Raw genomic sequence first — 15,973 nt, 5'->3', positions numbered from 1 at the left:
TCTTCCAGACCACCAGCAAGGAAAAGGAGGCTTAGTCCATGATCTTCTTCTTCAAGCACGCTTCTGATGATCGTAATGCCACTTGGAAGCCACCATCTCAGTCTGAGAGTGATGCACGCTACAAGACAATGCTAGTAAAAAGGAAGGTTCCAGAAAGACTTAGAGTTATGGAGGTAGATGATGTACAAGAGGGGGATGATGTTGATGATGACGAGCCAGTCATCACGCACATCACTCCCGTCCCAAAGGGGATGGAGACCAACATTATCACCCTATTCAAAAAAGCTGCTGCTGACCGTGATGTAGCATGGATACCACCAACCCAAGTTACACCACCACGACCTCCAGCTGCCATATTTTCAAAGGTCTGGCATGGACCTACATCCAGCTCAACCATCTCAGTAGGTAGTGGTAGAAGTCACAGTGTTGCTGCACAGAGTCTCATTCGAAGCACACCCTCCAGTTCATCCGGTATTGAAAGTGGCACATCCAGCAGCACCAGAAAGTTTTCCTCCCCAGTTTGGAACTTCTTTTCGGTTAGCACTAAGGAGGAGAATGTTGCTACATGCTCAATTTGTCGACAAGGTGTTCGGCGGGGTAAGCTTGGTACAAATGATGGTACCGGAGGCCAAACAAGTCATCTCAAAATACAGCACACTATTGTGTGGGAAGATCACCTACTTCACTTACAACAAAGTAAAAAAACTAAACCCATTGATGTTGGGCATAAAGAATCAGCGGACGATATTATAGCGGTGGAAGGTGAAGAAGAGGGAGGCATTTCTAGCCCTGTACCCAGTAGTGTAGTGGTACCGCCCATATCCTCCTCAGCAACATCTCAGTGGCACCGCAGTAAGAGACATACTCAGAGTCAGGCTGAGACACCAAGGCGACAGAGTACTGCAATGAGACAAAGTGCGTTGTTGAGCCTAAATGGATTTATGAAAACAACAGCACCACAAAGGAAAGTAATTCAGCCTACCATTGAGAGCATGCTTAGGTTGGAGGGGCAGTTCCAACGCAACCACCCAACGGCACGGTTGTACAATGCGCAGCTGGCTAAGATGTTAGCGCTGGACCTTCTCCCTTTTTCATTCGTGGAAGGGGTGGGTTTCCTTGAATTTGTGTCAGCCATCTGCCCTAAATGGAAGGTTCCCAGTTGGTCCTATTTTGCAAGAACTGCTGTTCCGGCACTGCATCATGATGTGCTGGAATTGGTTGTAAAAACTTTGCAGCAGAGTGCTGTTCACAATATCCACCTGACAACAGACATGTGGACCAGTTGGCAAGCCACAGATTACATGTGCATTACTGCACACTGGGTCTCTTTTGTGGGGGTTAGAGATAAGTTATCTGAAGGAGGTGCTGTTGACACAGCTGAGATTTTTGAAGCTATTCGGAAACATGCAACTGCAGCCATGTTCACCATGGAGAAATCTCATACTGCTGTAAACATTTTGGAAGAGTTTCACAGCAAGGTTTTTAAATGGCTGCGCCCAAGAGGGCTTAGTATTGGTTTTGTTTCCACAGATAATGGTAGTAATGTACTTAAGGCCATGGAGCGTGGTTCCTATTTCAGGGTTCCGTGTTTGGGGCACTGCATAAACATTATAGTTCAAGACTTTCTGAAAAAAGAACCCATAGTCAGCAACTTACAGACCACCTGCCAAAAAATATATATGCACTCATTTCAGCCATTCTTTTAAAGCTCGGAAGCAGCTGAGGATCATTCAACGTGACTATAAAATGCCAGTCAATGCTCTCATCCAGGAGGTGGCAACACGTTGAAACTCAACTTATTACATGCTTGATCGTCTGTTTGAGCAGTACAGGCCACTCAATGAATATGTCATGCGAAGAGGGGATGCTACTGTGAAAGGCATGACCCTTCAGATGGACCAATGGTGCCTAGTTAAATACCTGACTGAGATGCTTCGTCCTTTTGAGGTCTTCACACGTGAAGTCAGCAAGGAGGACTGTACTATGGACCTAGCTATCCCATTATTGCAAATGCTAGAGCATCATCTGAAGGCGGTGTCTGAATCATACAAAGGTGTAGAGGAATAAACAGAAGCCTATGAGTTGGTGGAAAGCTTAGCCCGTCGCTTAGCTGACAATACAAGGGTGCAAAATAAGATTTTGTCACAAGAACATTACATGTGTGCCACAATTCTGGATCCACGGGCAACATTGGCACTGAAGGCAATAATTCCTTTTTCAGAGATGGATATTTTCCGCTACAAAACTTGGATAGCTGAGGCAGCGAGTACGTTGGAAAATGAACGGCTGCTAATTAAAAGCCCGATAGATCAACCCACAACAAGTACTGCAGCAGGGCATCCGGCATCAAGTGCAACCTCGGAGGCTGAGGGCAGTGCGTTTGGCTCAGAACACTCACCATCACTAGTATCGACAACAGCAATAACTGGATCATCAGGCCCAGTAGCATTGTTTCAGGATTGGTATTTACATTTAGACTTTGGTAAATGCAGTGCTGATGCACAGAGAAAAGAGCTCTAAAAAAGTTTAGCACCCCTAAACATTGAGCGGATGGTCCAGGCCTAGCTGGACGACCCAACAGAGGTGTACATTGGTCAAAACCCATTGCGGTATTGGTATGGCAAAATGTCCCAATGGCCACTGCTCAGCAGGCTGGTCTTAAGCAATCTGGTTTGCCCTGTTGCAAGTGTCTCTACCGAACGTGGTTTCAGTGCTGCTGGTTCCATTGTAACAGTGAGAAGGACCAGTCTCTCGCCCAAATACGTGGAGAGGTTAACAATGATCAAAATGAATCAGCACTTCATACCACCGAATTAAGCAATACATGAATCAAGGGAGGAAGATGAGGACAGCGGCTCAGGTGGCGGAAGTAGTGTGTTACATGATGATCACCTACTTCTGGTTTAACCCCCAGAGTTTGAGGATGAGCTATATTTCCCTGACAATTAGGCTTGTACTTACTGTCTTCCTCCCTTATTTTACTTAATTTGTGTGTCTGTCTTTCCGGTTACAAAGTTTGAATCACAACAAATCCATCACCACCGTCTTCTACTCTTTTTATTTCTATATACAAGTTTCAGCTGCCTGCATTTCACAGTACAGTCCTCCGAATCCTGCTCCTCCGCTCCATCCTCCTGAATCTCCCTAAATCCATTGCCCTCAAGGCAGATGATGATTGAATGATGCAAAATAGAAGAAAAAATTAAATCTTTCCTAGTCCCTCCAAAAGAAGTGGAACATGATGAAGACTAGCATAGCTATCCTCCTTTCTGAGCTGAGAGAGACTGCCCATTAACTAAAAATGAGATTGAACAGGTAATGAATGATGCCATGCATTGGACGCAGACTGAGTGATTTTGTTGTTGTTTGTTGTGCATGAAGTTATTTCATTGTGCACTATTTGTAATAATCATCATTCTACACACTAAAAGTAACGCAAGGCAATTTTCCCCTTCTTGCAACTATTTTTAATAAAAAATGTGTTCTTCTACTGCAGCCTGATACATTGCTTTTGAATACAGGAAGGAGACTCATTCTCTGTACACTGCACACTGAGTAGGACAACAGCACCATGATGTTGATGGCGAGAGAGACGAACCCTTAACTTAAGATGAGAAGGAACAGGTAATGAAAATGAATGGCATGCATTGGACAGGACACCTGACTCTGAGTGATTGGTGTTTTTGTTGTTTGTTGTGCATGAAGTGAAGTAAAGGGTACTAGTCTTACTGTACATACTAAAGAGTGACTCAAGTCAATAATATTTCTACTCTTGTTTTTTAATAACAAAATTGTACTTCTACTGCAGGTCGATCTTCACAGTCACTCAGTACAAGTATCGGAGATGATTGATGGAATAATAAGTCAGGACGTTTCATGAGTGGCATAAAAGGTAAACAAATCAATAACAACCACAGCAGACTGTGTAGAAGTGGAGTTGCGTGTAGCGGTGGTATGACTGCGGTGCATTGGTTTAGTCACTTAAATTGCAAAATGCTATGTTGCTGGATATGTGCTTTGTCCAACTCTTTCAAAAAATGTACCCTAAACGGAGGATGTGCTAAGCGACGTGCCGTCACTGTGGGCCTGCTCTGTCCTGTTGTTGTTGTAGGTCAATGCTGGAAACAGACTAGAGTGGAGATGATGCATACCTGCCGCCTCGGAAAGTGTTTTTGTTGCACTACACCATAACTTGTGCATTTTTTTCAACTTTGTTTCACAATATCCCTTTTGTTTTTTTTATCTACAATTACAGGCCGGGCCTTACCCTGTGCTATACTTGGGAAAACAATGCACACTTACCTTACCAATAAATCTACATCTGCCAGGCAGGCAGTGGCGACACCCAAGATTGATGGACGAGAGAACCAAGAGGAATGCCGAGATGCAAATCCACATTTTTGACCAGGATAACACAGTAACATTATCAACTTTCATCATCTTTTAAATAATTTGAATAATTTTTTGGTCTACAATCTTTACAACATTGTGTTCTTCTTGTTGTTATTATTATCATTAGGTTTGCTCTCTGTTTATGATTCATCCCTACCGATATTAAAATAATTTCTTTGCGATCTGTAAAAGTAAGCCCGGAACAACTGAACACAATCTGTATGTAATCCGGGTCTCCTTATCAATCATCATCATGCATGCATTTCCTTTTTCTCCCTTAACATATTGATATGGATATGGTAGTCTACAGAGTTTGTCGTTTGTTGTTTGTCCATGCGTACTGTTTTTCATTTTCAAACCTTTCCCCAAACCCCCTTCCCATCCATTCAACAAACCCTAACCCTCTTCCCCCGGGCTGTGTAACTTATTGAGGTGTGACTAAATTAAATGTACACCAATAATTTATCACACGCTTGCTGGGGCGGATGTGGCAAAAGCAACAGTACTTCAATTTCAAGGCAGAGTGAGGATTTTCTTCTGCTTGCCCACCCATGAGCAGTATATTTTAGAGGTGATTTTTATTTACCAAAGGAACATATACATCCACATTAATTGCCGACATTGATTGGATTTGTTGTCATCCTCCTACACAGCACTAATTGTTATGCTTGTGTCGAGTGTATTGTAGGCCTTGTCAAGTGACTCGACACAACTATAGTTTGTAACTCTGTGTAGTAGGCTATCCCCACCACCATTATGTTTTGTTGTAAAATATTTTTGCATATTATTGTTTCACGGTAAGTTCTGTACTGTACTTCATTCTACTACTCCTCGAACAGTCTCTCTCAGGTGACTGACGGTCTCATTTTTCTTTTTTTGCAAATGCTGCTGCCAGTGTCTACTACTACTACCACCACAACCATGGCATGTTAGGAAAGGGAACCATCATCACCATGCAGCCATCGCTGTGCCTAAATTAAACATCAAGCAAAGGTAATGGGAGTGGTGTAAAAGGGATCTTCAGATTGAAAAGCGGTAGTTACCTGGATTTTTGATAGAAGCTTTACCCTTCTGAGATGGTGGCTGTGTAACAGTAATGCAGTATTTTCTGTGTGTTTATCCAGGAGCCTTCACATATTAAAAACTTTACTCTTCTAACATGGCGGCACTATACTGGAAATACGAGTCCCTCTACAGTGTTGATGATACACTCATGTGGAGGTGATTACGTTGCGGCTTTTTTTTTATTGGCGTCCGGGTGAAGTGTTTAAATGCCGTCGGCCTTGATGGAGTGGCCACTTTATCAATTTTAGGGCATTGTGCACAATGTGGAGAAAGGATGACACTAAAATTACTGTTGAAGAGCTGGGTGTTCCAAATACAATGTTATGGCTATAAAAATGTCGGATAGCAGTGGTGTGCAGGATGAATAATGGTGAGGGTAATAAGATGTTGGCGTCATTGGTTTAAGGAGTGAGTGGTAGTAATAGGACCGGAAGAAAGGTATAATGGGTAGATTCTCTCGCATATGGTGTTGTGTAATTCATTAGTTGCTTGAAATTGTACGTAGGTCTGTTAGAATGTAGACTTTGGAAGTATTCTTATGCCTTAATTTAATGAGATATGGACAATAGATATTGTTGATGTCGCTTACAGCGCTGAGAAAAGCATATTGAGGCTTACAGAGAAATAATCATTGCCTGAAATTGGCATATGACAGTCATTCTTAAGAGGAGCGAGTGTGAAACTGAACGTCAATATGCTAGGGGGGGGGGGCGGTCCGCCCCAGGCAGCACTATTTTGGAGGCGGCCTGTTGTGGTGGCCTTTATCATTTATTTGGGGCACTCCTACTGTCAGTCATTACGGAGGAGTCCCCCAAATAAATTATAAAGGCCACCACAACAGGCCGCCACTCTGCTATGCAGCCCCGTGTAACGTGCAAGCACACCAACTTTTAAAGGCTGCCTGCAGTGTGCAAGCACCACCACCTAGCATACTGGTGGTGGTGCGCAGCGCGACGTACCTCGTTTGTGGCCGTGGGTCCCCTCCCAGGGCCGTCAATCGTGTAGCGCGCGAAAGCGCTACCAATGACGGCCCTTGGAATGTTTGGCCAGCCCTCGCGCTGAATTTGCAGTGACAAGGGCGTCATTCTGCCCCCACCTGCCCGCGGTGCGTGTGTTACTACCAGTAATTGTACTACCGAGGTGAGAGCTGAAGAGGTAACAAACCCGCCCACAGCTCCCACCGCACGGCCCTCTCCCCAGCCCACAGGGCTCCGACGCCTCCCACATCAAGTACGAAGTAAGTTATTTTCAATAAAGCACTTCTGGCATGATAAACTATATTGTCATTGCTTTGAGTCGAGCCCTGCACGCTCCTTGTTAAAAGCGGGCGGCATCGCATGCTGGACGACACCGGGGTCGGTGTACTAATTGATTGTAATTATTTATTTTACTGCTCAGTACAGTGTCTTCACTCTTAAAGTAATACCGCCTCTGGCCCGACTAACTGTTTTTTACTTGCGGATGAAATGGCCATTACTTACATTCATCTACCTTCTTAATTTATGGGGAAACAGATTTAAAAACGGAGGGGGTTCGACAAGCAGGGCCAACTCTAGAACAATGCAATTGTAGAATTACTAGGCCCTCCGTCTCCACAGTTATGTTTTATACTAATAATTACATCTGTACAGTTTCGTTTTTTCGTTAGACATTCTTACTTCCCCCATTTACAATCTGTGGTATAGGGAGAAGAGGCAATTTGACCACAATCGCACCATTCACATGTAAAAAAAGTACACATTTGCAAAGTATGTCTGTATGGCTGGCATTATATAAGTCTGTGAGCACATTACGCACCGCTCTGCCATCCCCCTTTATCTGGGTACGAGTCTCGGTAACGATGCCAAACATCCTGTGATCCTGGGCAAATCACTTAATCTCCCCTTACCTCACAAAAATGAATATAACTGGTGCTATGTAAAGCGCTCTGATACCCGATTTGGTTCGGGTCAAGTTCGCGCTATATAAAACCCTGGAAAAAAAAGGAGACAAAAAAAAAGGCAGAATGAGTCCAGGCTACATGAGTGACTGATCAGAACACAGGGTGCGCACCACTGCCCATACAGGGCCAACTATGGAGGAAGCAGCAAAATATAACTTCCTAGAGGAGCAGAAATCATTGCCCTGCCTTGTGAAAATGTGCAACTATGTCACACTTCAGAATAGCTACCTATTTGCGCTTAAGCAGGGTGGAAAGATGTATTGCGCACATCATATCACCTACGCTTTGCGTATAACTGGATAGTCGCTGGCACTTCAAATTCAGAAGGTACTGTTTTTTTCTAAATCAGTGGACACCCAAAAAATACATGTCAACGGTAAACGTTTATCTTTTTCAAAGCTATGCCACGCTGTGGCATAGGCACTTATTGACCCTCTGAAAACCTTCATCACTTTCAACTGAAGTCTGGAGATTATTATTTCAGGAGGCCCTTCTAAAATCTAGACTGAGGACTGCTGGCCCTCTTCTTGGCATAATATGCCCATGCATGTGGCCAGAGTAAGCAATCTTGATTTTTGCTGAAAATCGACGATTGATGCTCTCCTAGATCCATTGTGTTACTTTTATGTTTTCTTCTATCTAAATCTTTGAGAATCATACCACCTTTTCTTCCCCAAGAAAATCGTAGGAGGGTGCTCCTCTCTGTTGTATTTACTTGCACCAATTGTGTTAGCTCTTTACATCTGCCATTCCTAAACACAATTTGTATAGTGTCCAACTGCTGGTGGGTCGATACATGACCTCCTCAAATCTGCTTAGGTTTCCTATATTGTAGCCAAAAGACAATAGCGACACAGTGACAGTTCTAACATAATATTGTTCAAATCTCTACGCATCTGTCACAGAGTCCATTGTAAAACTGGTCCTGGAACTTCTGACCTAAGGGTTTGTCACCATACACCTACTAAAGCTCTTCAGTCTGCCACCTTTGCAGTACATGTAAATAGGCTCACAATTCGTTCTAAGCTGTTATCACCCCAAGCTGTAGAGCTGCCTGCCCCTCCCTCCAAGATCACATTCAACTACTTCGCCTTCTGTATGAAACTAAAGGGTTGAATATATCGAACAGGCCGCTTGGCTTATGTGGTTTGTTTTCTCTTCTGACTCCTCCCAGTATTTCTTCATGGCACTGTTGGGTATTTTGTTGCACTATGGATATTTAATATAATTCATATACAAAATCTGCAACTGCAGCAATTGTGCAGACAATAAACTACACAACCCCCTATCTTGTTCTGGCCTTTAGTCTCTACTAGTTCCTGTTTCTTATCCCCCCACCCCCGAATAAGCCTGAAATTTGGCAGTGAGATGAGATTCAAAATTCGAGTTGAGACTTACCTCACACAATCACAGGACTGTGGATGACATGGGCGGCATCTGAGGGATAGCCCCGGGCGCCACAAGCTCTAGCTACACCTCTGAAGGTACCTTTGTTGTGTGAATATACCAATCAGCATGTTTAGAGTACCATCGTGCTACGCCATTGTGGGCATTACATTACATCTTAATACCAGCAATCTCCCTTCTATCTTATTCTGTCCTCAGTCACGGAGTATCTATACTGCCAAAATTGATGCACCACGCGCACAAACAGGAGGAGTTACCGCGTAACCTAATTTCGCCTTCAAAAAGGTATCACTGCTGTGAACACATTAGTTAACATATTGAGAGCACCTTTTTTGTAATTGTAATTCTGAAGCTTATAAAGCGCATGGTTACACTTACCAGTGTGTCCCCGCGCTGAATAAACCGCTGAGGAACCCGTCCTGGCCTGTTCCTGTGAGGCGCCCAACTCCTGGGCACCCCCCTGGTGAAGCCAGGCATCCTTAGCGATTAGGGCCGGTGTGGAGACTAAGCAAGCTATTGCCCAGAGTTGCAGCGTGGGACCCCATGATTAGAGTAGGCACCGTGCCGAGAATTAGCAGGTCCGTGGACATTTGAGCTCAAGACCCTGCCGCGACAGGAATTGAACCCTGGTCCCGGGCCAGACCTCTGCATCAGGGTCTGCCGCTCTAATCAGTGAGCCACACTCCTCCTTTTACTGTGTCATGCTGGCAAATGGATAGCCCCCTTTTTGAGAGCAACTCTCTTTTAATTTGTTCATTCAGGACAGCAGATCTTAATATTGGAGCAATTATCACTAGAAGTTTTCATACAATGCCCTGAATTCGGTCAAGGTAAGGAGTATGTTTTAATTGGAGTCGACCATGTAGTGAAATAGGGCATGTGGAGATAGGAAATCTAGCGATAGGTGATACTTTGATTTGTCTATTGTTTATTATTGACAGACAGCAGAAATTTGTCAATTGAAAACAATTGACACAGCGAAGCCTACTAATTAAGTGTCAGTGGAAAAATAATCAGTAGTAAGTCCTAAAACAGAAATCAGTGTCCTAATGCATGGTATTTGACCTCTGGATAGATGGTCACTATGTAGAGGTTTGTTGTTAGCACTCTTTCCCTCTCACTGAAAATGACAAACTGGTGGTGGTGATAGGTTTTGTTGGGTTATTTGTTTGACTAATCGTTAGCCCTTAGTAAGAAGGGGCCAGATGAGTACACTGTCACGTAGTGTTGGTGATGGGCACAGTATGATTGACACAGATTGTAGTTTTTAACAGGATGTCAAAGTGAAAGTAATGATGATTGTTACTCTGGATATATAGTATTGTGGTCCAATCAACATATTATTGTAAAAATATATACATTTTGTGGGCTATTTTCTTAATGTACCTATACCTTTACAGGTTCCCCCCCCGTGTTCCTGCGGCCTTTTATGATCTGATATCTTGCAGATCCTGAGGAAGGTGGCGTCCTATTCCATTACAAGCCACCGAAACGCGCCCACCAATACTTTTCTGATCCTGCTATATGCAGTCATTGTATTTGGTCAATAAGACTATTATACCATCTTGTGTCGTTGGCTTCCCAGATATATGAAAGAGAGTGTATGGTGTGTAGGGAGTGTAAGAGAATTGTATGAACGAGAGGTTGTTAGGTTGCTATTTTTCTCTCTACCTGGGGTTATTCACTATTTATTGTTCCTTTGTGACTTTCCATTGATATGTGATTATATAGTCTCTTGGATAATAATAATGTATTGAGTATAGTATAATTTAAAAAAAGAAAAATATGATGAAAACAATTTTGATAAAAGAAATGAAATAAAAATATATTTTTTGTAAATTGTTACAGCATGTTGTTGTTAATTGATAGTTAGCCCACTTTTTGAATTTGTGCTAAATCAGTGAAAAGAAATATAGGTCAAGAGGGAGACGTTTTTGCTTGTTGTGTTACAATCCTGCTGTGGTACAGGGAGTGTGAACGGAACTGCTGGTGAATGTCATTTTTTTCCCAACACATCCCAAAATGTTAATACCTGTAAATGAAGTGCTGAAATATTTCAGAATATATAAGCAATTAGGAAAGCACAAATGAAGCACAGTTTCTGCAACTCTGAAGTGTGATGGAAACAAAGACTGTAATAGGATCAAAGCAACTCAATACACTTGGTGATGGGCAAAGGAAATATTCTCTGGAATCTGATTTCCACACATTATTGTGCTTTTTAGGTTTATCTGTAAACTGTGGGGCTTATTTATGCGAGGCTTGCACTGCCAGAGCGTCACTCCTTTTCACGCCCCGATGGCACAAGCCTCTCGATCATATCTTTGAGGTGATACAAAGTTACTCTGTTTGGCTTTGCATGGCCTCATAGATATGGAGTAGGATAAGGAAGACCACGTCGCTGCATTGCCTTACTCTGCATCATTGGAAAGAGGAAACCACCACTTAGGATTGTTTTTGTGTAGAAAGATACCCTTCTCTGTACAAAAACAATCTTCTCTGCAACGCAAGGGTGTCAATGTTAGAACTAGGCAGCAAATTATACGTCAGTACAGGGGGAAGGTACAGGAATGCACAATATTTCATAAATGTAGTGCATTCCTGCACTTTCACATTGGCATAGGACAGCGCAGCAAGAAGACTTGTGGCGCTACCCAACGCCAATTCCTCATAAATGAGGCCCTGTTTGTCTGTGGAAATTTAGGGGCCATTTTAATGGAAAATGTGCTGTCTGTAAATGACTGTGCGCTACCACACCATGCATTAGCAATATATTTGCTAGCATTTACCCCACAATGCATCACTGCCTACAAACCACACCCTCACCATTCTCCTTCTGAATGGGTGTGGCACATTTGTTACAGTTGTCTTTTGTGTGACGTTTGGATTTGCTAAAATACAATAATTGGCGTGACACCCTCTACTGGTGCACGGAACAGTTTTCCTGGCACACCTATAACTATAACTATAACTAATTTGAAGAAGGGGGGAGATAGAGGGAAAAAATGGCTAGGCTCGCCCTCCAATAGTTAATGTAGACCTGAAAATCCCGAAATCTAGGGAACAAGAACCTAGCCTCTAAAAGATGGATTTCACAAAACTTACTGGAGTTGGAAAAACAATGTCAGAAAGAAAAAGTTTTCTTTCTTGAGTCCCCTCACTCACCAGGGTTTCCCCACGGTGATATGCTTCATCATAGGGGCCATCTCAGTCCTCTACAGGCTGAGGCGTGCTATGACTTGCGGAATTACGTAGGAGCACTAAGTGATGGACTATATGTAGTGCAAACAGTGTAGTGGAGTGGAGTGTGCTAGAAGTGAGTTAAAAATACCTAGCTAGTGGGCAACATAGATTTATTCTTGCTCCTAGTCGGTATGGTCTAAAAACGGGGTAGAACGCTGGGAGTCCTAATTACAATGGGTTAGGTGTACCTAGCATTTTTTAGTCACCATGTTTCGATCATTCCCCAAGTTCTTCATCAATACTACCCAGGGACCAGCCCTGTGTTCGCTACTCCAATTTATTCTCAAATAAAAATATGTTAAATAAATAAATAAATAAATACACTGCAACAGTAAAGCATGCATTAGTGAAATCCGTCTTTTAGATGCTAGGTTGTTGTTCCCTAGATTTCGGGATTTTCAGGTCTACACCTATGACTAATGTCAGTCTCACCAACTACTGCTACACTCCCTCCAGGTAAAAAAAAGGCAGTTCCAAGAACTGGACGAGGCAGGCTCACTCACGGAATGTTATATGCTTCATCATTTGGCACCTCATCAGACCTCAGTAAAGTGGTACCACCAGGGTGCTGCTGAGGGATTTCTTAGAAATTGCTTATTTATTTCTGGATGAAACCTTGGATGCAGTACAATAAATAAAAAAGTCTTAGGATAAACCACAAAGTATCCTTTATTGAGGTGGTAACCTAGGCTTCTTTAAAAACATAAGGTGTTAATCAGAGGACGCATATGGTTACTATGACCATTACGTGCTACTGAATGAACTTGCCAACATGTTTCTGCCCTTTCTTTTGAGCCGGGCGGTCTCGGGCATTCATCAGGGCCTGGTCTAAACATACCCACACCAAAAAACGAATAGTGCAGAGTACTAAAGAACGTATCTAGAGAGGACCTACCTCTCTTTTTTAGACTAGCATCAGACACAATAGCATAGTCAAGGGGGAGATAAACAAACAGATGTAGCAACAGTGGCAAAAAGAAACACTGAATGCAGCCCACATTAGTAAATATTTACCCAACAGCAAATAAAAGTACATAGCTGGGTAATAAAAGTGAGAATGTGATTGACCCAAATCTATTAGGTGCAGGAAAGATAGCCTTGAGTACCTTGCTTCAAGGGTTTTCAACAGCAGAGGTACAAGTTGGGTAATTGTTTCCTTCAACAACCTTTATATTATTAGTTCTATTGACCTCAGCCACGCACTCAACTGTCACGTTTAGTTTTTCTGTAAATTTCTTGATTAGGTTTGAACAATATCAGTCATATAATCATTACCTCACTCATTACATGTAACAATCGTACCAATTAATTTTGATCGCCCCCACCCAAATCACAAAGCGCCCAAACAGGTAAACAGTGGCAAACAAACTGCCCCCTCGTTTGATTTCAACCCCGGATTAGACATAAGTAGGATAGCAGGAGAAATCCACAGCAGTCAAAAGCACCTTAATTCAAGCCAGTGTGTGTGGGGGGACAGGGGTGTAACTACTACATCCCATGGGCCTCATTTATGAGGCTGTGCGTCACTTTTACGCCGCCGGTGCGTCACTTTTTGTGACGCACCAGTGGCGTAAAAAATGCACCTTGTTGCGCCATATTTACAAAGTGACGCATCTAGGTAGATGTGGCACTTTGTAAATCCCTGCGCCACATTATACCTGCGCCAGGTATAATGTATGCAAGGGGGCGTATTGACGCAAGGAAGGGTTGTAGAAGTGACGCAGTGAAATCTATGAGACTGACGCAGGCCCTTTCACATGGGGCATGCCCCATGTGATAGGACGCATTGCTGGAGTTGCGTCACTTTTGTGACACACTCCAGCAATGCGTCACTTTTGTGCTTACAGATACGTCAGAAATACTGACGTATCTGTAACTCCTTGCGACATGATGCGTCATACATTAAATATGACGCATCAGGAATGTTGCAAGGAGTGCGCACTGAGAAGTGACGCATCGCTGCTTTCACGCAGCGATGCGTCATTTCTCATAAATGAGGCCCCATGGCTTATCAGTCTTGGTCATTGGTGCTGACTTTCAGCTTAGTATATTTTCTATGTGGATGTGTATCCTGTATTCATCTGTCGACTGGTTGCACGGTTCATGGGGTCTGATTTTGTTTCTGGTTTCAGTCTACCTTAATAATGTAAACATCCAAAATCAGAGCCACACGACCACTTCCAGTTTGTAGAGCTGTGCCATGTAATAGCAGCAGCTTCTTCCTTATCAATAGATCAGGTATCCACAACCTTACTTCTGGGGTTTCCCTTTCATGGCATGACAATATGGTGCCTAAATACTGCCAGGGCCAAGTATATGAACTTTCATGGCATTTTTTCCTCTATGGGTCTTGGCATTAGGCCTTGTTGAGGTGTGCAGGGTATTGTAACTGTCACGTTTACTTATACAACATTCTCCAAGCATAGCGGCACGTGCCTACATGCGCAGTTGCACATGTTTATGTTCACGGCTGTTCCTTGAAAGAGCACGCGCTGTACTCTATTGTTTCCATTTAGGCCACGCTACCACAAACACTGTTTGAATCATGCATCCAGAAACAACGTGCCAATGGAAGCTCTCTCTATAGCCATGTCAGGGCTATGGGGTGCTACACAATTAAAACACAGGAAGGAAGGACTTCCTGGATAATACAGAGTAGAGCCTTGTGCCTCGTCACCAGCGGTAGCTAAAGGTAGGGTGACCAGAACTAGAGAACCACAAGCATTTGCAATGCAATAGGTCTCCCAGCATTCAAGTTTGCGTTATTGGCATTGTATATGACAATGTGTTGCATGAATTTTTTTGCAAACTCTGTATTGGCTGGTGGTGTTTGTGCCCGGTGAAAGCGTGCACTGACGGATGGTGGTGTTTGTGCCCGGTGAAAGCGTGCACGAACAACTTATGGTGTCTGTGCCTGGTGAAAGTATGCACTGACGGCTGATGGTGTGTGCCTGGTGAAAGGATGCACTGGCGGCTGGTGGTGTTTGTGCCCGGTGAAAGCGTGCACTGATTTATTTATTTATTTATTTATTTATAGTGTTTTATATAGCGCGGACAAGACCCGTGGGTATCAGAGCGCTTAACATACAAAGATTATAGATTACAGATTGACATTATAGTAGCAATTATTACCGCAAACATATATGAGGTGGTAGGCGATGTGCTATCAGGGGTGATTAGATAAATATATATATTCCTAACGCCTGTGTCATTAGCATTAGGAGGTGCATAGGCTTGACCAGCAAACAACAACAAACATATATGAGGTAGTAGGCGATGTGCTATCAGGGGTGATTAGATAAATATGTATATTCCTGACGCCTGTGTCATTAGCATTAGGAGGTGCATAGGCTTGGCTTCTGTCATAGTCATATCGTCAGGCTCGGTGAGGTAGGGTTACATAGTATTATCAGTACAATTCCATGAGTAATTAGCGATAAAAGTTGACTAGGTTTAGCTTGTGGCAAGGATTAAATAGATAAACCAAGTAGGGTAGAGAATTATGTCATTCTGGGTGTGAGATACATTGTAGAGATCACATATGAATGAGGTAGCCTTAAAGTGTATAGCTAAGGTTTGATCAGGAATCAGTCATTTGTCTAATTGATCTACAAATTATTCATGATGAGTCCGATCTTCTTTGTCTTGAGTGTTCATACTAATGGTCAGTAGGTATCTCTATGTAGGGTATTTACTCATCAAGTGGTTCTTCAGTTCCCGTTTGAATGTTACAGTGTTTTGAATCACCCTGATGTTAGGAGGGAGTGAATTCCAGACTCTGGGGGCGGCTCCGGAGAATGCTCGGTCATAGGTCTTTTTCTTCCGGAAGAAGGCCGGTCGTAATAGCAACTCATTAGCGCTTCTAGTTGGTCTGTTGCCTCCCGATACCTTAATTTTCTTGGCTAGATATATAGGCGTGTTGTA

The sequence above is a fragment of the Lissotriton helveticus genome, chromosome 1_1 (genome assembly GCF_964261635.1).
Source record: "Lissotriton helveticus chromosome 1_1, aLisHel1.1, whole genome shotgun sequence".
In the NCBI taxonomy this organism is placed as follows: domain Eukaryota; kingdom Metazoa; phylum Chordata; class Amphibia; order Caudata; family Salamandridae; genus Lissotriton; species Lissotriton helveticus.
The sequence above is the reverse complement of the archived record's forward strand: the minus strand, read 5'-3'. Positions refer to the sequence as shown.